Source organism: Vombatus ursinus, unplaced genomic scaffold, assembly GCF_900497805.2.
Source record: "Vombatus ursinus unplaced genomic scaffold, bare-nosed wombat genome assembly UNPS02009975.1, whole genome shotgun sequence".
In the NCBI taxonomy this organism is placed as follows: Eukaryota; Metazoa; Chordata; class Mammalia; order Diprotodontia; family Vombatidae; genus Vombatus; species Vombatus ursinus.
In genome coordinates this window covers 2,238,527-2,264,535 of record NW_020949753.1, presented here as the reverse complement: position 1 = coordinate 2,264,535, position 26,009 = coordinate 2,238,527, and positions in this window count along the sequence as shown.

Here is a 26,009-nt window from a genome sequence, read left to right as displayed (position 1 = left end):
GATACTGAAAGAACCTGTAGATATGGTTGTTGAGTCACTGTCAATGGTCTTTGAAAGAATGTGGAGAATTGGAAAGGTACCAAAGCAGTGGGAAAGGGTAAAGTCCCAATTTTCAGAGGAAAAGAGAATCCTTTTCCAAATATGTGTTGTACTAGGTGATCTCAACTCTGAAATTCTGATTCTTGAAGACAAATTGTATTTGATTGTAATTATTTGAGAGGGAGTGGAGTAAATATTTATGTTTGTCCATAATCAATGGACAAAATCCCCTTAGACTTTCAACACCCTTCAGACAGTTTCCCAGCAAACATACACACATGTACATATACATATATGTATATATACATATATGTGTATAAATGTATGTATGTATGTATTATAAAATATGAGTCAACATGGAACAAAGAGAGATTATTTAGAAACAAATGATTATAGCACCATGGAACTAGAACTGGAAAGAATCTTAGAAATGTTTAGTTCAATTTCTTCATTCAACAGATGAAGAAACTGAGGCCCAGAGACATGCTCCAGGTTACATGAGTAGTAAATAACAGATAAATTCAGCTTGACTGATTCTGAATGTAGTGCTCCTTTCATTACAATGGGCATCCTAACTTATGAATGCTCAGGATAAATTGAACATTAAGATCATCATATACCAGATGAGAATGAGGGAAGAGGCTAGGGGAAGAACAAATGCAAACATCCTTTCTTCTCTTGATCCCTCCAAGTCATGAACTTGATACCCATCACTATTTTGAGTACCTTTCTCTGGATGCTCTCCAGTGTATCAATGACCTGCTTAAAATATGTAACCCAGAACTGAACACAAAGCTATAAGTGTGATCTGAGCAGGGCAGAGTATTATGAGACCATCACTTCTTTATTCCTGGAAGCTATGCCTCCCTTAACATAGTTTTAAAGCACATTAGTTTTTATGACTTCCTAACCCCTTCTTATGATATTTAATCCCTGAGCAGTTTCTGACACTGTGGACAATCTCCTTCTAGAAATTCTCTTTTTCCTTGTTTTTGTTTGTTTGATTGGTTGGTTTTTTGTTTGTTTTTGGAGGGGTTGTGAAATTACCTACTCTAAGTTCTGCTCCCAAGTCTCTCAAGGTTCTTCCTCAGTATCTTTTGTTGAATCATGAAATTTTCCCCAATCTCTAACTAAAGTGAAGAGAGAGAGGCAACAGCAGCAGAGTGGGGTGGGGATAAGGAGTATAAATACATTTATGGTCTTTTCTCCATGGAATTTCCACACAGCTGGCACCCAGCAGGACACCTCTAGCCCTCAAAGCAATGTGAGATTTGAAGCTGCCAAACTCCAGTGGTTTGAATACATGGGGAACCTGTAGTGGTCCTTAGGAAAGGCCAAACAGTACAAAGATCTGATAAAACAATAACCAGAAATGGTGAAAAGAGATGGCAAGAAAGCTGAAAGAAAACATATTGATAAACCAACCCCTAAACTAAAAAAAAAAAGTAATGACATAAAAAAGAAAGAAAAATGACAAAGTTAAAACTAAAAGAAACAACAGAATGAAGAAATATTACTCAGTAGTAAAACCCCAAAAGGTAAACTCAAAAGCCCTGGTTTTAAAAAATTCTATAGCAGGGGTGGATGGTCATGACACCACTGAGAAATTGATTCTCCTCCCTCACCAACTCAGTTAATGATATCACAGAAGGAGCAACAAGCAGAGATAATTAGGTGTTAATGTTTTAAACAAAATACAAATATGTGTCTACACATTCTTTGCCAAATGTGGAGACAGTATGAGGGAACAGTGAGCTATTGGTTGGTCAAGAATAACCCATGTCCCTGATGGTCAATAAAAAAAAAATAGCCTGCCAAACTTTGAAGCAGTCTAGGTAGAAAATGGCTTTATAGAATGTAACCTCTGGCAGTCTAGAGGAGAGCCACATAGGAGAAAGAGCACATACCTTGAGAGTGGAAAATATAACCTAACAAGTATAAATGTGAATGTAAATTAACCAATTTTCCAAAAAAGTGAAAACAATAGCAGAATGGATAAGAAAACAAAACTCAACTATTTGCTGCATACAAGAAACATATCTAAATATAAAGACAATGAAAATAAGAGGCTAGAATAAAATTTATTCTGTTGAGTGTTTCTTAAAAATATGAGCTTGAACATTATTTAAGAAAATGTAACCATAAAAATTCACAATCCAGAGAGAGATAAACAGAGAAGGTATGTTATATTTTTGGCATAATGGAAAATGAATATGTGTGTATAAACACCAAATGATATAATATATAAATTCATGAAGGAAAAGGGAGGTAGTAACACAAAAAAAGGGAGACTTTCTCAGAGTTGAGAACTGTCATATAAAGAATTGGTCTTAAATGTAAAAAGGCAAATATTAAACTTTCCTTATAGATCATAAACCATAAAGATACTGCTTAATACAAGCAACATCAGCAAAGGATACAAAATTGAGTCAAGACTAAATTATAACAGCAATCAATTAATAAATAAACATTTATTAAGTGCCGACTCTGTGCCAAGCATGGTGCCAAATACTAGAAATACGAAAAGAGGCAAAAGGTAGTGCCTGCACTTAAGGATCTTACAAACCAAGAGGGGACAACAAGTAAGTAAAATAAACAATTAAAGCAAACAAAAATATTTAAAAGAAAATTATAACAATGAGATCATATAACAAAATTTTGTGGATATGTGTTGCCAATACATCTAAGGGGAAAAAAAATCCTACCTCTGAAAATATAAAAATTAATGAACCTAACATTCAGTTTTTGAAACTTATATAAACCAACAAACTAATAAACCCAAAGCAAGTTTCACAAAAGAAGGAATTTTGAAAATGAGAATAGATAAAATTTAGAATATAAAGGATTAGAAATAAAAAATAATACTAAGCTTTGGCTTTCTGAACAGTTTACCACAACTAATAAATTATTAGTTTAACTGAGAAAGAGAAATAAAATTGCCAAAATAAAAAAGTTCAAAGTTAATTCCCAATGAATAGGGAAGGTAAAGAGAAATGAACATTTAAAAGAAATGGGTGATTATGTACTAACATATAAAATATCTGAATTAACCAAATAGGAAATAGAGATACTAAAAAATCCTACTTTGAGCAGAAATATTGAGCAACTAATAAATGACCTACAAAAAGAAACAAAATTCTGGTTTAATTGGATTTACAAGTGGAATCTATCAAAAATTTTAAAGAACAATTTATACTTTTGCTATAAAGGTTTCAATTATAGAAAATAATTTCAATAATAGAAAAAGAAGCTACTGTATTCAGCTACAGTATTTCTCCTCAAATAAAGAAGTGAAAGGAAATAAAGAAGAGAAAGAAAACCATGTTAAAAAAAAGGAATGAATTTCGGTGGTGTTACATGAACTAGCGCTATTTTATCAGTGTAGATATACCCTTAAGTTTAGTTCTCCTTCATGGATAAAAATAAATTAATCTCTAACTTACACAATTGTCCAGAGAAAAGAGAACTGCATCAACTTTCCTCCTGTCAGAGACAAAGGTTGAATCTAGATTTCCTCATTATTATTATTTATATAGAATTTAAAAAGTACAAGATTGAAAAGAACTATTTAGCCTGAGTCATACCAAAAAAAAAAAAAAAAGGAAAGAAAACTCCACTACAACACACCCAACAACTGGTCATCCAACTTTTATTGGAAGACCAGCGGTGATCAAGAAATAACTCAGCAGCACATTCTTGTCAGCACATTCCACTTTGGGTTAGCTCTAATTATTAGCATGTTTTCATTATATGAAGCCTAAATATTCTTCTTTCCAACTCTCACCCACCAACTTCTGTTTCTTCAATTCAAGTGATGATAGCTACTAGTTTTTCTGCCTAGAATCAGAGCAAATCTAAATCCTTTTCCACATTGTCCTCTTCCAAGTACTTGAAGACAGCAATCATGCCTCTCCTGATCCTTTTATTCTCCTTCCTAAACATCAGTTCCTTCGACTGATCCTATTATGAAATAGATTCAAATAGATTTACCAATCTGGCTCTTTGTCTCAAGACACTCTCTAGACCAGATGTTGGCAAACTATGTGCCTCACTGGGTTAAAAATGGTCTTTACATTTTAAAATAAAGTTTTATTGTATTTTAAATGTAAAAAAAAAACATTTTTTAGCTCGTGGCTTTATAAAAAATAGACAGAAGGCCCAGTTTGGCTCTGGTTGTATTTTGCCAACTGTATTACAGATTATCATCTTTTCTCAAAAACATTGCTCAGATTAAACACAAAATTCCCAATGTGAACTGATCAAAATATCAATATATTACTTCCTTTTTCCAGAAATTTATTTCTTTAAAATATCCCAAGATTGCATTAGCTTATTTGCTACTATAGCTCAGTGTTGCTTCATAATGAGCTTCCAGTCCACTAAAATTTACCAAACTTTTCCATACAAAGTGCTCTTTAATGGGGTACCCTGTTCCCTGCATCATATACTTGGGAAAGTATTTTCTTTTCATGCTATTTTTTCCAATTACATGAAAAAACATTTTTAACATTTTTTATACTTTTGAGTTCCAAATTCTCTCCTTTTCCCCTTTCTTTGAGAAGGCAGGTAATTTGATGCAGATTATATATATGCAGTCTTGCAAAACTTATTTCCATGTTAGTCATGTTGTGAAAGAAAACATGGATCAACCTCCCACCCCCAAAAAAATTAATTTAAGTTTGCTATGATCTGCATTCAGATTACATCAGTTCTTTCTCTGAAGGTGGATAACATCTTTCATTCTAAATCCTTTGGAATTGTCTTGGATCATTGTGTTCTGAGAATAGCTAAGTTGTTCACACTTAATTATCATACAATATTGTTTTTTATTGTGCATGCTGTTCTCCTGGTTCTACTCACCTCACTATGCAGCAGTTCACATGAATATTCCCAGATTTTCCTGAAACCATTCTGCTCCTCATTTCTTAAGCAAAAAAGTAGTCCATTATAACAATATACCACAACTTGTTCAGTCATTCCTCAATTTCCAATTCTTTGCTATCAAAAAAGAGAGATGCTATAAATATTTTTTAAATATAGATGTTTTTCTTTCTTTTATCTCTTTGGGATGGAGGCCTAGCAGTGGTGTTGCTGGGCAGAATTTTTATACCCTTTGGGGCATAGTTCCAAATTGCTCTCCAGAATGGTTGGATCAGTTCACAACTTCACCAACAAAGCATTAGTGTTCCTATTTTCCAACACCCCCTGCAACATTTGTCATCTTCCTTTGTGTTATATTAGCCAATCTGACAGGTCTAAGATGGTACCTCAGAATTGTTTTAATTTGCATTTATCTAATCAACAGTAATTTAGAGCACTTTTTCATATGACTCTAAATAGTTTTGATTTTTTCCTCCTGAAAACTGCTTGTTCATATTCTTTGACCTTTATCAATTGTGGAATGACTTGTATTCTTATAAATTTGACTTGGTTCTCTATTTATTTGAGAAAGAAGACCTGTATCAGAGAAATTTGCTATAAATTTCCCCTACTTTTCTGCTTTCCTTTTAATCTTACCTGCATTGGTTTTGTTTGTACAAAAACATTTTAATTTAATGTAAGCAAAATTATCAATTTTATATTCTGTAATATTTTTATTTATTGTTTGGTCCTAGATTCTTCCTTATCCATAGATTTGACAGGTAAACTATTGCAAGCTCCCTTAATGTGATTATGGTATCACCCTTTATGCCTAAATCATATGCCCATTTTCATTTTATCTTGGTATATGGTAATTATTTTAAATGGAATTTCTTTTTCTATCTCATTCTACTAGACTTTATATGTAAACTATAGAAATGTTGGTGATTTATGTGAGTTTATTAGCAACAACTTTGCTAAAGATGTTAATTATTTCAACTACTACATTAACTGATTCTCTAGAATTCTCTAAGTACACCTTCATATAATTTGCAAAAGTGATAGTTTTATTTCTTTGTTGACTATTCTAATTCCTTTAATTTCTTTTTTTTCTCTTATTGTCATAGCTAACATTTTTAGTACTCTATTGAATAATAGTGGTGATAATGGTAGGCATCCTTGCTTCAACCCTGATCTTATTTGGAAGGCTTCTAGTTTATCCTCATTACAGATAATACTTGCTGAAGGTTTTAGAGAGATACTTCTTATCATTTTAAGGAAAGTTTCATTTATTCCCGTGCTTTCCAGTGTTTTTAATAGGAATGAGTGTTGTATTTTGTCAAAAGTTTTTTTCCATATCTATCGAGATAATCAGATGATTTTTGTTTTTGTTTTTTGTTATTGATATGGTCAATTATGTTGACAGTTTTCCTAATATTGAACCAGTTCTGCATTTTTGGTATAAATCTCACTTTCTCATAGTGTATGATTTTTATGATATATTGCTTTAGTCTCCTTATTAGTATTTTATTTGAAATTTTTATGTGAATATTAACTAGAAAAATTGGTCTATAGTTTTCTTTCCCTATTTTTGCTCTTCCCAGTTTAGGTATCAGTACCATGTCTGTGTCATAAAAGGATTTTGGCAGGACTTCTTCTTTGCTTATTTTTTTTTTCTATATAGGTTATGGAGTTTTGGAATTAATTGTTCCTTAAATATTTAGTAAAATCCACTTATAAATCCACATGGTCCTGGGGATGTTTTTTTTTTAGGGAGCTCATTTATAGATTGTTAAATTTCTTTTTCTAAGATAGGGTTATTTAAGTACTTAATTTCCTCTGGGCAATTTTTATTTTTGTAAATATTCATCCATTTCATGTACATTGTCAGACTTATTGGCATAAAATCGGGCAAAATAGTTCCTAATAATTGCTTTAGTTTTCTCTTCATTGGTGGTGAATTCACCCTTTTTATTTTTGACACCAGTAATTTCATTTTCCTCTTTACTCTTTATTCAAATTAAGTAATGTATTATCTATTCATTGTTCTTTTACCATAAAACCAGCTCTTAGTTTTATTTATTAGTTCAACAATTTTCTTACTTTCAATTTTATTAATCTTTCCATAAATTTTCAGGATTTCCAATTGGGTTTTTAATTGGGGATTTTAATGTTTTTATTCATTTTGAACTTAAATACAAAAAAGACAAAAAAAGTAACATTTCCATGTACACAGCACAACATAAAAAGAGGATTCAGTATAAAACCATGAATTTCTATTTTATGCTTTTTACTTTTTTTATAAACTATGCAATAAATACTACTCATTGTTTTAAATCTACCATGCCTTTCTGTGCCTCTTTTCAAGTTTTTTTTGTTCTTTTTGTGTACTTTTTTCCCTGTCTCCCCACCCCATCCTAGAGAAGTTTACAATTAGACAGAAAAATGTGTGTATATACTTATATACATATACATATATACATATACATATACATATACATACATATGTAAAAACATAGTACATATAATTCTATTTATCAGTTCTTTGTCTGGAGATGGGTAACAGAAGAAGGGTAACCTTCCTTCATAGGTCCTTTGTAGTTGATTTGGGTATTTATAATACTCAAAATGACTTAGTTATTCAAAGTTGTTCTTAGAATAATAGTGCTTCTACTGTGGACAACATTCTCTTGGTTCTGCTCATTTCAGTCTTCATTATTTCATGCAAGTCTAGCCATGTTTTTCTAAGATCATTGAGCTCATTATTTCTTATAGCACAGTAGTATTCCATCACAATCATATACCACTACATGTTTAGTTATTCCTCAATTAATGGTCAACCCCCTAATTTCCTTTTTTTAAAAATTTTGTTCTGAATTTAAGAAATGAAAAAAGCATTTCCGTAACATAATATTTATGCTCATTTCACTCTTAATTATTTCATGTAGGTCTATTCAAGTTTTTCTAAGATAATTGAACTCATGATTTCTTATGTGGTACGGTACTATTCCATCATGATCTTCTACAATAACTTGTTTAGTCATTCCCTAATTGATGAGTATCACCTCCATTTCCTGTTTTTTGACACCACAAAAAGAGCTGCTATAAATATTTTAGAACATTTTTTTTTCCTTTTTTCCAAATCACCTTGGGAAACAACTCTAATGGTGGTATGGCTGGGTTAAAAGGTAAACATAGTTTTTTAACTCTTTGGACATAATTCTAGATTTTTCTCTAAAATGGTTGGATGAGTTCACAGTTCCACCAACAGTGTATTAATGTCTCAATTTTCCCATATCCCTTCCAACACCTGTTAGTTTCCCCTTCTATCATTTTAACCAATCTGATAGGTGTGAGAGGATATCTCAAACTTGCTTTAATTTGCATTTATCTAATCATTAATGATTAAAGGCATTTTTCACATGGCTACATATAGTTTTGATTTCATCAGAAAATGGTCTAGTCATATCCTCTGACCATTTGTCAATTGGGGAATGACTCATATTCTTATAAATTTGACAAAGTTCTCTCTATTTGATATATGAGACCTTTAAGCTTTACTACTATATTAGGGCTGCTGGGTGGCACAGTGGATAGAAAGTCAGGCCTGAAACCATGAAGACTCATCTTCCCGAGTTCAAATCTGACCTCAGACAGCAACTAGCTGGATAGCTAACCCTGTTTGCCTCAGTTTCCTCATCTTTAAAAATGAGCTGGAAAAGGAAATGGCAAATCACTCTGGTACCTTTGCCAAGAAAACATCAAATGGGGTCATGAAGAGTACATATAGGTTTAGTATTGATATTACTTCATTGGCTATGGTACTTTTTAGCAAAATCAAGTTTCTCTGCTTATCTCTTTTAATTAGGGCTACTTTTGCTTTGTCTGAGATAATGATTACTATCCCTGATTTTTTTTTACATCACCTGAAACATAATAGATTTTGTTCCAGCCCCTTACCTTTATTCTCTGTGTGTCTTTCTGTTTCAAGTGTGTTTCTTTTAATCAACATATTGTTGGATTTGAGTTTTTAATCCACTCTGCTGTCTGCTTCCATTTTATGGGTGAGTACATCCCATTCATTTTCATACTTATGATTACTGTATATTTTATTTTTTCCTATTTTCTCTCTTTCTCATTTCTCCTCAAAAGTCTGTTTTGCTTCTGACCATTAAATTGTCCCTCCCTTTTATCACCCCTCTTCTTTTATCACTTTTCTACTTCCCTATAGGGAAATATAGATTTCTATACCAAACTGATAACTGTATATTATTCCATCTTTGAGCCAACTCTGATGAGAGTAAGGTTTCAGTATTACCCCTCCTCAACTTCCTCATTTTCCCCTTCACTATGAAAGTTCTTCCTTTCATGCCTTTTTTATTATATGAAATAATTTACCCCAACCTCTTCTTTCCCCCTTCTCCCAGTGCATCCCTCTTTCTCACCTCTTAATTTTATTTTTTTTAAATCATCATAGTCAATCCACACCTGTGCCTTATGTCTATGTATTCTCCTAACTGTCTTGATAATAATGATAAAGTTCTCAGGAGTTACAAGTATGATCTTCCCATGTAGGTATGCAAGCAGTTTAATCGTACTGAATCCCTTAAGAATTCTTTTTTGTTTACCTTTTTATGTTTTTATTGAGTCACATATTTAAAAAAACAATTTTCTATTCTTGTCTTTTTTATCAAGAACCCTTGAAAATCCTCCATTTCATTGAACATCCCTTCTGATTTATTTTCCCTTCTGAAGGATTATACTCAGTTTTTCTAGGCAAGTGTTTTTTGGTTGTAATCCCAACTCCTTTGCTCTCCAGAATATCATTTTTCAAGCTCTCCAATCTGTTGAAGCAGAAGCTAATAAATTTTGGATTGTTTTAGCTATGGTTTCACAGTATTTGAATTGTTTCTTTCTGAATGTTTGAAATATTTTCTGGGAAGCTCTGGAATTTGGCTATAATATTTCTGGAAGTTTTTATTTTGAGATCTCTGAGGTCATCAGTGGTTTCTTTTGATTTCTATTTTACCCTCCAGTTCTGTGATATGCAGGCAGTTTTCCTTGATAATTTTTTGAAAGATGATATTTAGGCTTTTTTTTTTAATAATTACTATCAGGTAGTGTAATTATTCTTAAATTATTTTTCCTTGATTTATTTTCCAGGTCAGTTGGTTTTCAAAAAAAAATCACATTTCTTCTGCTTTTTTCATTCTTTTGAATTGTTTTATTGTTTTTTTTTATGTCTTAGTGAGTCATTAGTTTCCACTTACCCAATTTAAATTTTTTAATGAATTATTTTCATCAATTAGCTTTTCTACCTCCTTTTCTATTTGGCCAGTTATACTTTTAAGGCTGTTTTTTTCCTCAATGAACTTTTTGTACTTCTTTTTTTTTCATTTGGCCAATTTTTCTCTTTAAGGATTTCTTCTCTTATATGGCTATTTATTGATTATTTTACCATTTGGTTAATTTTGTTTTTTAAGGAGACTTTTCTCAGTATTTTTGTGCCTCCTTTACCAAGCTGTTGGCTCTCTTTTCATAATTTTTTTTGCATCACTCTAATTTTTTCCCCAACTTTTCCTCTCCCTCTCTTAATTGACTTTTAAAATCCTTTTTAAATTCTTCCAGGTATTCTTTTTGGGCCTGTAACCAATTCACATTTTTTTCTTTGAGTCTTTGAATGTAACTACTTTGATTTTATTATCTTCTGATTTTATGTCTTCATCTTCCTTGTCACCACAGTAACATTCTATGCTCAGGTTTTTGTTTGTTGCTCATTTTTCAAGCCTATTTCTCTTTTTTTTATTTGTTTGTTTGTTTTTTTGCGAGGCAATTGGGGTTAAGTGACTTGCCTAGAGTCACACAGCTAGTAAGTGTTATGTATCTGAGGCCAGATTTGAACTCAGGCCCTCCTGACTCTAGGGCCGGTGCTCTACCCACTATGCCACCTAGCTGCCCCACAAGCCTATTTCTTGAAAAAATATAAAGTTACATATAAAGTTGTAACTTTATTTTAAAGTTGGATTCAGCACATTAATAATAAGAAAAAATGAAAGTTTAACACTACAGAGGCCTTACATCTCACATCTATCAAAATAAAAAAGATGATAAAAGTTAAAAATATCAACAAATGCCATACATTTTCCCTGATTCTGCTTTTGAAGCAATCCTTCCCACATGACTTCTCTTTGTTTGAATCTTTCATTATTAGATTAATTCATTGCATTTAACATCCACTAAGTTATTTTCAAAAAATGCAAATTACAGAAGGTGCTACAATGCCAATTACAATGGCATAAAAATATGGCAACTAGAAAATATTGTTATCCTTAATTCACAGATGAGGAAACTGGTAGTGGGGTGGGGTGGGGCAGAAACCTTCATAGATTTATAAGATCATAGATATTTTGCTGGAAGGAAAATTAAAGGTGATACCATCCAATATTCTCATTTTGTAAATAAAGAATTGAGGTTCAAAGATATTAAGAAACCTGCCTAACTTCATTCAGACTGCAAGTACCAGACCAGGACTCTGAATCTAGGTCCTCTGGATTACAGAGCCGATACAAGAGACAACTCATCAGAGGCAAGGTGGAAATCTAACACTCTTTCCAATACATCACAATGGCATCACAATGGGGGTCACTGCAGACACAGTTCTCAGAACAAAATCACATCATCATTGAGGTAAAGGATAACAGTCAATAACTAATTAGAATTAAATCAGAAAAAAAAGAATAATGATGAGAAGATACTATACTCAATTAGGTCTCTCCATCTGACTTATCTAAGATACTTTTGACTTTGAAAATTTGGAAATAGATAAAAGAAAAGTAGACATATTGACTCTGATAAACACTGTATCTTTGAGAAGTCTTGCCAATGCAAAAGTTGCCACATTGAGAAGGCCAAAAAAACCCAGAAAGTCTTGACTCTGCCAGAAAACATGGCAGCTTAGTGCAATACCAGTTTAGAAACTGGTATTTGTGTTTCATTTTTTTCCAAAAAAAGTAAGTTTTTTTTTCAAGTAACAATCATTTGCTTTCCTCCCTTTGAGTCCCTCCCCCAATGGGAAAAAAAAGAACAAAATCTTTGCAACGAGTATACATCATAAGACAAATTGTCACAGGCTATGCCCCAAAATGTGTCTCATTTTGAATATTGAGTCTATCATCTCTATGTCAGGAAGCAGGTGTCATCAGTATTCTAGAATCATGGTTGACCATTGGGTTGATGAGAGTTCTAATGTCTTTCAAAGTTATTCATTTGTAATGTTATTGTATAAATTTTTATTCTGACTCTGCTCACTTCACTCTGCATCAGTTAGTAAATTCTTTCCAGGTTTCTCTGAAACCACCCCTTTCATTATTTTTATGGCAAAATAGTATTGTATTGTTGTAAAAATTGGAAATAAATAACATTATTACTTCATAAAACAGAGAAAAAATATATAAGAAAAAACAAGCCTGCAGAAAGCTGGGTACAAGATCTATTCAAACCAGATCATCGCAGGAGGTTTTATGGATGAATGGAAGTAGAAAGATAAAAACAAATAAACATATTGATATCTCTATAGATACATGGATCATAAATCTATAGTTTGAAGAGATCCTAGTGGCCATCTTCCTCAAATTCCTCATTTTATGGATGAGGAAACTGAGGCCCTTGAAAATTAAGTGACTTAACCAAGGTCTCAGAGGTAATAAAGTATCAGAAGCAGGACTTGAAGTCAGGTCCTCTGACCCTACATCATTGATTTTTCCTGGAATAATAATACAATTACTGGTAATTGTTGTATTATAGTTAACATTCATATAATCCTTTAAACTTTTAAAAATTGTTTTCAGTTTGTTTGTTTTTTTCAGTTGTGTCCAACTCTCCATGACCTCATTTGGGGTTTTCTTGGCAAAGGTGCTGGAGTGATTTGGCATTTCCTTCTCCAGCACATTTTATGGATGAGGAACTGAGGCAAACAGGGTTAAGTTCCTTGCCTGGGGTCACAGAACTGGTAAATGTCTGATGCCAGATTTGAACACACGTAGATGGATCTTTCTGACTCCATGGCCCTCATTCTGTCAACTGAGTCACCTAATGGCTCTTAAAACTCATTACTGATACTGAACCGGCAAATAGAGATTTGACTTCTTCTGTCTGATGTCACATCAAAAAAAAATGGAAATGGTATTTAAGAGAACTGAAAAGGCAGTTGAACCTGACTAAATACATGAGGATATTTGTTTTTGAAATAGTAAACTGGGCTCAGATTTTTAAAATCTAGCCAATAGCATAGACTCACTAGGAATCTTGCTCACCCCAATCAGTGTTCTAATAAGCCTTGTCTTTGGCTGAAAGAAGGTTTGGTTTGAATTCATTCAGGCAGGACTCACATGTCACTATTTCAGGGTCTCAGCACCCCTAAGCCTCAATATTTTTGGTGGCCAGTATGGGGAAACTACCTAACCCCAGCTCTTCTCCAGTCAAGACTGGAAGGCATGTAAGCCTCCCTATCCCAGACTTGCCCCACAGTTGAGGTCACTCTCCAAGCACCTAGAAAGGTTTGTAGGTGCTTCTCAGACAGACAGCTATGAAGCTGTCTCACACTTAGCCTGATACTGTCAGGCTCTTCGTTCTGGGGTTTGGTTTGAGACCGTGGACCTGGGCACAACTTCCACAGCATAGATAACAAGGATGGATACTGTATCCAGAAGTGTATGCCCAATTCTCTCAATTCTCTAAATTCTCTCAGTGCTAGGGAATTGTGAAAACTGCAGGTGCTTTTTGGTTACCTGAGACTTACTTATTCCCTTCCCTCTACACCACTAGATCCTCTTTCATGGAGGGACTTCCTGTCCCCACACCCATGCCTGCAAGATACCCCTTCTCTTCTGGCCTCATGGCCACAGGGTCCTCGAAGCTTTGTCCTAGGTTAGACCATGAAAAGGAACTCTTTGTGCCTGGCGTCTATTATCTAGAGCACCAAGATAAATTGTAAAAGTTTAAAGAAAAATTAAGATTCTTGTTCCTGTAGCCCAGCTCTGACCAGGCTGACTTCAGTGAAAAGTTTAAACAGCTAAAAACATCTTAGCAGATTCTGGAGGTTTTGTGATTGATCCATCAAAGAATTTTTAAACACCTCCTTGCAACCTGGGTCACTCCCTTCTCCCACTCCCTTCCCTTGAGCCAAGAGTGTATCTCTGTTCACTCCTCTCATAGGACAAGAGAGTTTCACCCTTTCCCACCTGGTGAAAGGAAGGAGAGATGAGGATCAATAATTTGGGAATGCATTTAACAAAATTGACATCACCTGATTAATAATGGGTTTGTTTTAAATTTCAAATTGGTAAACTTTTGTATCATTTATGTCAAGGAACTTTTCACAATTTGGTTATAGCTAAAACAATTTGGCTATCACTTATGAAAATCATAAGATTTTCATAGTTTTAGTGTGTAAACTTGCCAAAAAGCTTGTTTGGGTTATGGCTTGCTGAGAATTTGCAAGTACATAGAAATAATATCTGAAGATTGGCTTTTTACACCAGGACAAATTTAAATTTGAGATGTATAACCTAGAAAAGTTTTTTTCTCCCTAAACTGTGATTATTGAAACTTGCTGTTTGATGTAAAAGCTTATGGGATTTTATTTTGAGTTGTCTGATGGATCATAATAATCCATCGATAATTAATAACCCACCATCTGAGAGAAATGACACAAGCTACTCAGAGAATGTGATACTGGTGGGAAGTCAGCATCGGGAAAAGCTGAAAGAACAATCTTAGCTTTAGTCTAAGATACTTGGCTCAGTTTCCCCATTGTGTTCCTTTGAATGTTACCCATCTGGTTATTCCAGAGTGTAGCTATGAGGTGGAATTGGTACTAAGTGATTGGAAAACTGTGAATTATCTGAATTCTAAGGATGTTTTATCCTGTCATACTTGATTTAAGTCTTGTCCCTGCTTTATCCTTTTATAGCAAATTTCTATAATCAGAACAAGTGGTCAGTAAAAGATATAAGCACAATGAAACTATGTGAATTCTGGCTGTTTTGACTTGCATGTATGTTTATTCCATACCCCAAACAATCAAAATTAAATCAGAAACATCTTCAGTTTGGTTGGGGGAGAAGAATTCCATTGAAGTCAATTCTCTTAGAGGGAGGTAACCTATTTGACCTAATCATTGCTTAAGGATCCTCTCAATTTTGTAACAATTGAAGTAAAAGTCAGTCATTCTACCTGCAAAAGTGTTACTTAAACTTTTGAGAAAGTAGCAAAATCAGATAATCCTGCGAGTCAAATGTAAATTATTTTAATGGGGCTCTTACACTTTTACTTCTCCCCATAACTGGGCCCTGCAAACTTGCTTGTCAGATTTGTGTCTTTTAGACTACAAGCCGTGCACCTACAGTTGGCAACAAACAGTGGGTGACAGCTAATGTCCCTCCATTGTCCCCTGAATGCAGCCTGTGCTCCATTCCAATCAATCTCCTCTTAGGGACCCCCTTGAGGCAGGGACAATTCTATGCCCCTTGCCAGCAAGAAGCAGTTTCAGAAGCTGAGATCTTTTGCTCCTTACCCCAAAAGGATTTGGCATCCATTTGTTTGAGGGAGGAATGACTTGGTCCAGGGGAAGACCCCAACCCTTCTCCAACATGGGCAATTATCTGGAGTTTGTCTGAGGCATCATCCCAGTAATCCTCTCAACTGGTCTTTTGTTGTGGCTACTTTCATCCTGGCCTACACCCAATCTCCCAATGCTGTTAACTCCTGATTGCCCCTGGCCACTTCCCACCCTTAATCCTATCTAGATTCTATTCTCCCTTGGCCAAGGTGATCCAGGTCCCTGACATTCTGTTCCCTCACAGTCACCCCAGCTTACTGGCCACTCCCATCCAGATCTTCCCTAGACCTCTCCTCACAATCACCTCAGACCACTTGGCCACCCCTAGATTCCTCCCACAGTCTTTCTATATATAAGATCCATCTTGGCTGTCATTAAGTGGCTCAGATTCTTAAAATCTAGCCAATAAAGCAGACTCACTAGAAATCTCCATCACCCCAATCAGCGTTCTAATAAACTTTGTCTTTGGCTGAAAAAAAATAATATAGTCTCTAATGAAAGAAGTCCTTCTAATTGCAGTTTACAATTTCTTTCCAATTTACAGTTTCGGAGAGTTGCCTATAGCAAAAGTGTCAAACTCCCAGGAAAGTAAGACTCTGAAATAAGGAGACCCAGATGAAAATGTAATTGAGAAACGTTTACCAAAATAAATAAAATACAATATAACACAAATAATTTTAATTTGTGGTTTTTCTAAGTCAAATATGTGGCTTTCAGGATTTGAGTTTGGCACCACTGGCCTAGATCATTGAAAAGTTAATGATTTGTCCAGGGTTACAAAGCCAATACATGTCAGAAGGGCTTAAATCCAAGTCTTCCTGCCTTCTGGCTTCATGGACAGTTCTCTTTTGACAACATCATACTACCTCACTTGACCAGACATGTATAGGAAAAAAAATGGATTTGATGCAACACTTCTGAAAGTTTTTTGAAGATTCATTTGGAAGATATCTCAAAGATATAAAGATTCTAGAATAATGGAAAAGTGTGGTTCTGGTCTAATTAATATAGGCAAAATTCATAACAGAACTTTAAAGACACTTAGAGACTGGTTTCAAGATATATAATCCACCATATCATTGATCTCAAGAAAGTAAAACTGATAAACTATCTAGTTATCCAGGCATTGCACTAGATGTTAGGAATATGAATCTATAAGGAATATAAAGCTACCAAAAAAAGTGTTATTTGGACAGGTTTTGCACAAATCATTCTTATTTACTTATGAAAAAGCATTTTTTCCTATCAATAACATTATTGGGATAGGACAGAAAAGTGCACATTTTTAATAATAATCTATATGTATACGAACATATGTATTAGCATGTCTATATGTACATATGTATTGCACATGTATGTATGTATAGAGGAGGTTTGGTTTTTTTTTAACCACTCCTTCCAGCCTGGAGTGTTATCATAAGGTGTTAACAAGGTGTTAAATTAACTGTAAAGATACCTTTACACCCTGATACCTTTACAAAGTTTGAATACTTTTCTCTGACTTAATTAAAAGGAACAACTTCATTGGATGAGCAAGAATGAGGAATTTATCTGTAGGGCTGTAAGGAGCTAAGGTACCAGGCACCAAATAAAGTTATGACATAGTAAAGGTTTGGGGAGCATTTTGCGTGTAGGAACCAGGTATGGAAAGCATCTCATTCCCAGCAGCCATTGCATACAGCAGCAGCGTGGGAGAAACTCAACATTTCAAGAGTTCCTTGGTTCATGGTACTTGGAGACACAATTGAATGAATTTATAATTTCTTCTAATGTGCAGTTTGTTAAACATGTACCTCTTCTCCACAATTGTGAAAGGTATAACCAATCCCTTACCTCTAGTTTTTATGTTTTTTTATGTTTTTTTTAAAATACATATGTAATTAATTCAGTGATAAATTCAGTAATAAATATGTAATTTTTAATACATACGCAATTAATTTGGTGAACAATTTGGCATTTATGGGGTATTTGTCTGGTCTACTTCCATTACTTAGCAAACAAATTATTCAGTTTTTCCAACTTTTTAAATAACGGATACTCTCTCCATTATTTTCTTAAGTTTATTGAATTAGTCTTAAGTTTCTCAAGTTTATTGACCATCACACTAACACATATATGATCATTATAGTCTAGCCCAGGAGTCACAAACCATAATTTGAGGTCAAATTCAGCCCACACCTGTTTTTATGGGAGTCAGGAAATCAGAATGAAATGATTTTTATATTTTCAAATACAATAAAACTTTATTTTAAAATATAAAAACAATTATTAGCTCCAGGTACAAAAGGTGTGTGGGGGGATATCAATTTGGCAAAAATTTATGAATATTGCCTAAGGATCTGGTTAGCTAAGCATGGAGCACCTCATCTGTAGTAAATGGTCACTTGGCAATGAATTCTTTCATCAGATAACAACTTACAAAAGAGAAAAAAATATGAAATACCTCTCACCTTTTGCCTCTCTCATCTCCTCATCTGACGATTGTGTCATTAGCAGAAAATGGAACACCAGATGCCAAGAATCCATGTTTCAAAAACATTAATTTAGATCTTGGTCCTCTAACTGAGATCCTTGCTGGTGATGCCACTGGCATATTTTAAGTATCTATATTTTCCCCTACCATTCCCTTCTTTTTTCCTATAAATACAGATAGCTTAACATACATACATGCATCGTAAACCCAATTTTTTATATTGGCTCAATTGACTCATCATTTTTTTAAATTTACCTTTTTCACCCTCCAGCTTACTTTTCCTAGGTACAGTAGAAATCTTACTGGGATTATCCTACTCTCCCCTTCCCGTTCTCTACCACTTTTTCCAATATTCATGTTGCTCATAATCAAAGCATTTTGAGCATCGATCTTCTCCCTTAACTTTCCTTCTTGTTATATAATAAGTGTATAATCTCACTTGTTTGTTCATTTATTAATTTCTTCTATTTCTCCACCAAGATTCTTTGTAAGCTTTAGTTTTCAGTCAGAATGTCCTGCTGCTGGTATTTGTTTATTATATATCTTGGATTGCATGGAGATTTCCACTGCTATTGCTTAGTCGATTAATAATGCCCAACTCTTCATGACACCATTTGGGGTTTTCTTGACAAAGATCCTGGAATGGTTTGTCATATGTTTCTCCAGCTTATTTTACAGATGAGGAAACTGAGGCAAATAGAGTTAAGTGACTTGCCTAAGGTCACACAGCTGATTTGAACTCAGATACTCTTGACTCTAGGGCCAGCACTCTATCCATTGTGTCACCTAGCTGCCCAGAGATTCCCATGTGAGCCAACATTTCTAACATTTAGATGCTGTTTCCCATGCCTTACCTCCTCTCCTTTGAAGAGAATTGAAGATCTCCCCAGTTCAGAGTTGTCCTAGCTAACCTTGAGCTCCTGGTTCTGTCTCTGTATCCCCATCCTTCAAGATCTGGGCAGATTCCGATGCCATCTCTGGATTTTTGATTACCTTAAATAAAACAAATTTTTCATCCAATTATGCCTCTCTGTCTCTTGAGATAATTTCATACTATAACTCTCTTTCCCCCAGCTGCTCTATCCCATTGTTTAACCCTGAACTTGTACAATATTTACATAGACTCCCCCTCTCATAGTTTAATGATTCAAAATTTGACCTGGTGCTCACCACTGATTTTCATATAAAATGTTACCAATTTAGTATGGTCCCTTTAAGAGTTAGTTAGAGGCAACTAGGCAGCACAGTGTTGGATATGAAGTTAAGAAGAACTGTGTTCAAATCTTGCCTCAGAGACTAGCTATGTGATTCTAAGCAAGTAACTTAACTTTGGTCTGCCTCAACTTCATCTTCCATAAAATGGGCATAATAATAATAGCACCTGATTTAAAGGTTGCTGTGAGAATCAAATGAGATGTTTGTAAAGCACTTTGCAAACCTTGAAGAGCTAAGTAAATTATTATTGTTGTTGTTATTGTCATTATTATTATTACTTATTATATTCCTAGGCGGTCAAAGGCTCCAACATGATCTTTTTATTTTTCTTAGAGAAGTGCCATAGAGAATAAAAATACATTTACCTTTGAATATTATTCCTAGTTTTCTTGGGTAGAAGATTATGCAGATGCTGTCTAATCAGTGCCTTGATTTTTTGCAAATCACATTCTAGGTTTTTCTGTGTTTTCTCATGGTGGGTGAATAATCCTGTGCATTAAAAATTCAGGACACTTGAATAATTTTCTCCTTATCAAAAAAGTTCTAAAGGTTTGTGGCAATGCATTTGGATGAGTTGAATCTGATATTTCTCTTAGAGGGCATCTGGTAATTCTATCTTTTGGCCATATCTTTTTGTCTTGATCTTGCTGCTTCTGGGAAATTCAATGTAGTGACTTCTTGGAAATGGTTATATAGACTACTTTTAAAAAAAAATTGGGGGGGAATATAAATGACTCAGATGAGTTCTCTGAAGCCTGTCTTCTAATTCTCACTTTTGCTTATAAGAGTTTAGAACCTTTTTCCAGTTGAAGAATTTTCAATCTTATTTTACTGTGTTTTCTATTACTTCTTCGGATTTGCATTCTAGCCCAAGAATTTTGTTTCCAATTGATCCTGTTCTTTCATTTAAAATTTGTACCAGTTTCTTCCTGTTGTTGTCACTTCATTATTAATTTGTCTGTTCTTTTTTTTATCCATAATAGATCACTCATTATAGATGCCATATCTTGCCTTACCAATAACAGAGTTTTCATCTATCCCTTTAAAGCACATCTCCTTAACCTTTTTTGTGTCATAGACTCTTTTGGCAGTCTGGTGAAGCCCATGGACCACTTTGCAGAATCATGGTTTGTTACCAACAGTCATAATTGAAAGAAATGCCAAGGTACAATTACCAGTATTAATAAATAAAGATGTATTTTTCTCATCTAAGTTCGGAGTCCCCCTGAAAAGTCTCCATTGAATCCAGGTTAAGACCCCTGCTTATTAGTCCTTATTATCTAATGTTATTTGTCTATGCCTTGGGCTAATTCTGACTTTTTTTTATTATACTTTGGAAAATAATTGTTATTTTTTTCCCTTCTGGTAACCCTGCTTTCATATATTTTAATGCGTAGTATTTACTCCTCAAGATAATTTTTTTTTTGAAATTTTGTTTAGTCATTTCATTGTCCTGAGCTGAGGCACTGTTCTCATTTGGAACTCTGTGATTGTCCTCACTTTTTTCTCTCCCTTGTCTCTTTTGTCTCTTCAAATACACACACACACACACACACACACATTTGTATTGTGTGTATATATATTTATATACACGTACAGATATACATTTGTACACACATGTACATATATATGCACATACACACATGTGGGTATTTTTATCTATTCATACTAGTGGGTACAGGGAACATAGGGATGATCTGAGCCCTTTCACATCCTCTCACTCCATCACACTGACCTTAACACAAGTATTCTCCCAAAGATTCTCTATGATTATAAGTCATGGAACATGATTTTAGAAGAAATCTAATTGCAAGTTATACAATGGCAAATGGAAGGAATCCTAGTGGGTGTAAATCAGTTGGCAAATTTCACCAATATTAATTGGTGATATTCATGTAACACTTTAAAGTTTGTAAATTACTTCATATACATTATCCCATTTGACCCTTTCTTATAGTTACTTCTCCCAAGGAGATTATGCCAATTTGTGAGCAGCTCTACAGCTCTTCTGAGCCTTCAGGGCTGGAAATGCTTTGGATGATATCTGTAACTCATAAGACCTTTCTCATTATTAGAGTAGTTAGAAGGAATATATATAGACAGAGGGCACAGGTGTGAGTTGAATATAAAGGGATGATATCTAAAAAATAAAATTAAGGGGTAAAAGAGGAATGTGCTGGGAGAAAGAGAAAGGGAGAGGTAGAATGGGGCAAATTATCTCACATAAAAGAGGCAAGGAAAAGCTTTTTATGGTGGAGGGGAGGAAGGGGAGTGAGTGAACCTTACTCTCATCAGAATTGGCTCAAAGAGGAAATAACATACACACTCAATTGGATATAGAAATCTAGCTTACCATATGGGAAAGTAGGAGGGAAATAGGATAAGAGAAGGGGGAGGTGATAAAATGGAGGGCAGATTGGGTAAGGAGGTAGTCAGAAGCAAAACACTCTTGAGGAGGGACAGGGTGAAGGGAGAGAGAGAATAGAATAAATGGTGGAAGTAATAAGGTGGAGCAAAATACAGTTAGCAATAATAACTGTGAAAAAAATGAAGCAAGCTTCTCTGACAAAGGTCTCATTTCTCAAACATATAGAAAACTAAGTCAAATTTATAAAAATAAGAATCATTCCCCAATTGATAAATGATCAAAAGATATAATTAGTTTTCAGTTAAAGTAATCAAAACTATCTACAGCCATATGAAAAATTATTCTAGCTCACTATTGATTGGAGAAATTCAAATTAAAACAATTCTGAGGTGCTGTCTCTTACCTATTAGATTGGCTAATAGGATAGAAAAGGAAAATGACAAATGTTGGAGGGGATGTGGGGAAAATGAGACACTAATGCACTGTTGACTGAGTTGTGAACTGATTCAACCATTCTGTACAGCAATTTGGAACTATGTCTATCTAAAGCGCTGTAAAACCATGCATGCCCTTTGACCTAGCAATACCATTACTATGTCTATTTCCCAAAAGAGATTAAAAAAAAAAAGGAAAAGGACCTATATGTACAAAAATATGTATAACAGCTCTTTTTTGAGGGTAAAGAATTAGAAATTGAAGAGATGCCCATCAATGGAAGAATAGTTGAACAAATTGTGATATGTGACTATGATGGAGTACTATTGTACTATGAGAAATGATGAGCAGGATGCTCTCAGAAAAACCTGGAAAGACTTGCATGGGCTGATGCAAAGTGAAATGTACTGTGTACAAAGTAACAGCAATATTGTAAGACGATCAGCTATGAATGCCTTAGCTATTCTCAGCAATACAATGATCCAAGACAGCTCTGAAGGGCTCATAATGAAAATGCTATCCATCCCCATGGAAACAATCGATGGTGTCTGAAATACAGATTGAAGCATACTTTTTTTTAACTTTCTTTATTTTTCTTGAGTTTTTTTTCAATTTTTTTCTTTCACAACGTGACTATTATGAATATATTTTGTGTGACTACACATGTATAACCTATATAGAATTGCTTGCCTTCTCAATGAGGAGGGTGGGAGGGAAGGAAGGAAGATAATTTGGAACTCAAAATCTTGTAAAAATGAATGCTAACAATTGTCTTCACATATAATCGGGGGGAAAATAAAATACTATTGAAAAAAGAAAACTAGAAGAAAATGGAACTCATCACCTATCAGACTTATGGATAGAAGAAGAATGAATGAATAAACAAGAGATAGAGAGCATTGCAAGATGTAAAATGGATAATTTTGATTATATTAAATTACCAAGTTTTATACAAATAAAACCAAAGTAGCCAAGATTAGAAAGAAAGCAGAAAATTGGTGGAGGAAGAGGGAGAATTATACACAGTTTCTCAGATAAAGGTCTCATATCTCAAATATATAAAGAACTTTGTCAAATTTATAAGGATATAAGTCATTACCCAATCAACAAATGGTCAAAGGATATGGCAGTTTTTCTATGAAGATATTAAAACTGCACGTAGCCATATTAAATAAATGCTCTAAATCATTACTGATTAGAGAAATCCAAATTAAGTTATTTTGAGGTATCATCTCATTCCTATCAAATTAGCTATAATGATGGATGGGGAAAATGGCAGGTGTTGGAAGACATGTGGAAAAATTGGGACATTAATACAGTGTTGTGGAACTGTGAACTGATTCAATCATGGAATTATACCCAAAATGTTATAAAACTGTGTATACACTTTGACCCAGCAATAACACTAGTAGGTCTCTTTCCCAAAGTGATTAGGAAAAAAGGAAAAGAACTTATATGTCCTAAAATATTTATAGCAGCTCTCTTTGTGGTGGCAAAGAACTGGAAATTGAGGGGATGCACATCAGTTGGGGAATAACTAAACAAATTGTGGTATATGATTGTGATGGAATACTACTGCTTTATAAGAAACGACGAGCTGGTCAATTTTAGAAAAAACATGAAAAAACTTGTATGAAATAATGAAAAGTCAAGTGATCAGAACCAAGAGAACATTGTTTACAGTAACAGCAATATTCTTCAAATAGTAATTGTGAACAACTGGGTTATTCTGAGTACTATAAATACTCAAATCAACTATAAAGGACCTATGAAGGAAGATGCTATATACCCTCCAGAGGAAGAACTAATAAATAGAAGTATGCCTAGTATAGTTTTATGTATATTTATAAATCTGCATCAAATAGTGGGGAAAAAAAGCCTTTACAGTGGAGGAGAAAATCAGGGTGGGGGCAGGTGGGGGTGTAGCAGACAATGCTAGAACCTTACTCTCATAGGAGTTGGTTCAAAGAGGGAATAACATACACACTCAAATGGGTATAAAAGTCTATCTTACCCTACAGGAAAGTAAGAGTGGAGGGGGAAAAGTGTAGAGGGGCTGCTAGAAGAGAAGGATAATTAAGGGAGGTGGTGGTCAGAAGCAAAACAATTTGGAGGACAAAGGTGGGAGAGAGAGAGACAGAGAGAGAGAGAGAAAGAATAATAAAGAGGATGGAGAGAAATACATAGTAATCAAAACTGTGAAAATATTTACAGCAAATTTCTCTGATAGAGGCCTCCTTTCTCAAATATATAACTGAATCAAATTTATAAGAATACAAATCATATCTTCACTGAGAAATGGTCAAAGGATATGAACAAGCAGCTTTCAGTAGAAGAAATTAAAATTATCTATAGTCATATAAAAAAATGCTCCAAATTACTATTGATTAGAGAACAGCTTATTAAAAGAACTCTGTGATACCACCTCAAACCCATCAGATTGGCTAATATGACAGAAAAAGAAACTTATAAATGTTGGAGAGGATGTGGGAAAATTGAGACACTAATATACTGTTGGTGGAGTTGTGAATTGATCCAACCATTTTGGAGAGCAATTTGGAACTATGCCCAAAGGGCAACCAATCTGTGTATATCCTTTGACCCAGACATACCACTACTAGATCTGTATCCTAAAGAGATTTTTAAAAAAATAGAAAGAAAAAAGATGCGTATGTATAAATATTTTTATAGCAGTTCTTTTTGTGGTGGCAAAGAATTGGAAATGGAAAAGACGCCCACCAATTTTGGGAATAGCTGAAGAAGTTGTAGTATATAATTGTGATGGAATACTATTGTGCTATAATAAATGATGAGCAGGTTGCTTTCAGAAGAACCTACAAAGCCTTATGTGAACTAATTCATAGTGAAGTGAGCAGAATCAGGAGAACATGCATAGTAATAGCAAAAATTGTACAATGATTAATTGTGAATGACTTAATGATTCTCAGCAATACAGTGATCCAAGACAATTCCAAGGCACTTATGTTGAAAAATGCTATCCACCTCCAGAGCAAGAACTGATCAAGTCTAAATGCACATCAAATCATACTTCTTAAAAATTTTATTTTTCTTTTTTGTTGTTGTTTTGTTTTTTCTTTCAAAACTTTATATGGAAATGTTTTGCATGACTGTGCATATATAACCTATAACAATTGCTTGCCTTCTCAATGAGAGAGAGGGGAGGGAGACAATTTGGAACTCAAAATTAAAAAAAAATTAAAATATTTTACATGTAATTGGAAAAATAAAATATTAAAAAATAATTCATAATTGAAGAAAATCTAAAATAATGATCTAATTTTCCCCATTTCCCCCCAAGTACATGAACCCTTTGAAACCTATCCACACAGCAGGCCTCAAGTTAAAAATTCTTATTCTAGGATGTTGAGTAGAATATCTATGGAATATTTATGGAAAGATGTAGGAATCACACCGGTTAAGAAGGTGCTCAGTTTTTAATTGGTATAAATAGAAAGAATATACATATTAGTGAGATTACAGTCCTATTGAAGTAGATTTATGTAGTTGTCATACCCTATATAAAAAATAAAGAAATGTGGAGAAGATAATATGTAAGAAAGAAACATATAAAATATTTATAGATATATAAAATTCTAGGACTTATTAATTCAGGTAACTTTCCAGAAATTGTAATTCAGTTCAAAATTCAGTTATCTTATCCTTGGGAATTAAAGTTTTCTAGCATCTCTCTTTTCTACAGTCACCAAAGCATTTTGAAATCATTGCTTTAGGATGACTGGGCATGTAACCCTCTGATCCACTTCCACATATTTCTCTTTGAAATTGAGGTTATTGTGGTATATTAAAATAAAGGTAAATTTCCATTCAATGAACATATCAATGAACATAGAACATTTTCCTCAAGGAATAATGAATGTCCTTGGTGTCCTCATTAAATCCTCATCTGGAAAAATAAAGAAGGGGCAAAAGCATTGGAGAAATGTAAACTACCTCTTGTCCCTCTCAATCCTATGTGGCAA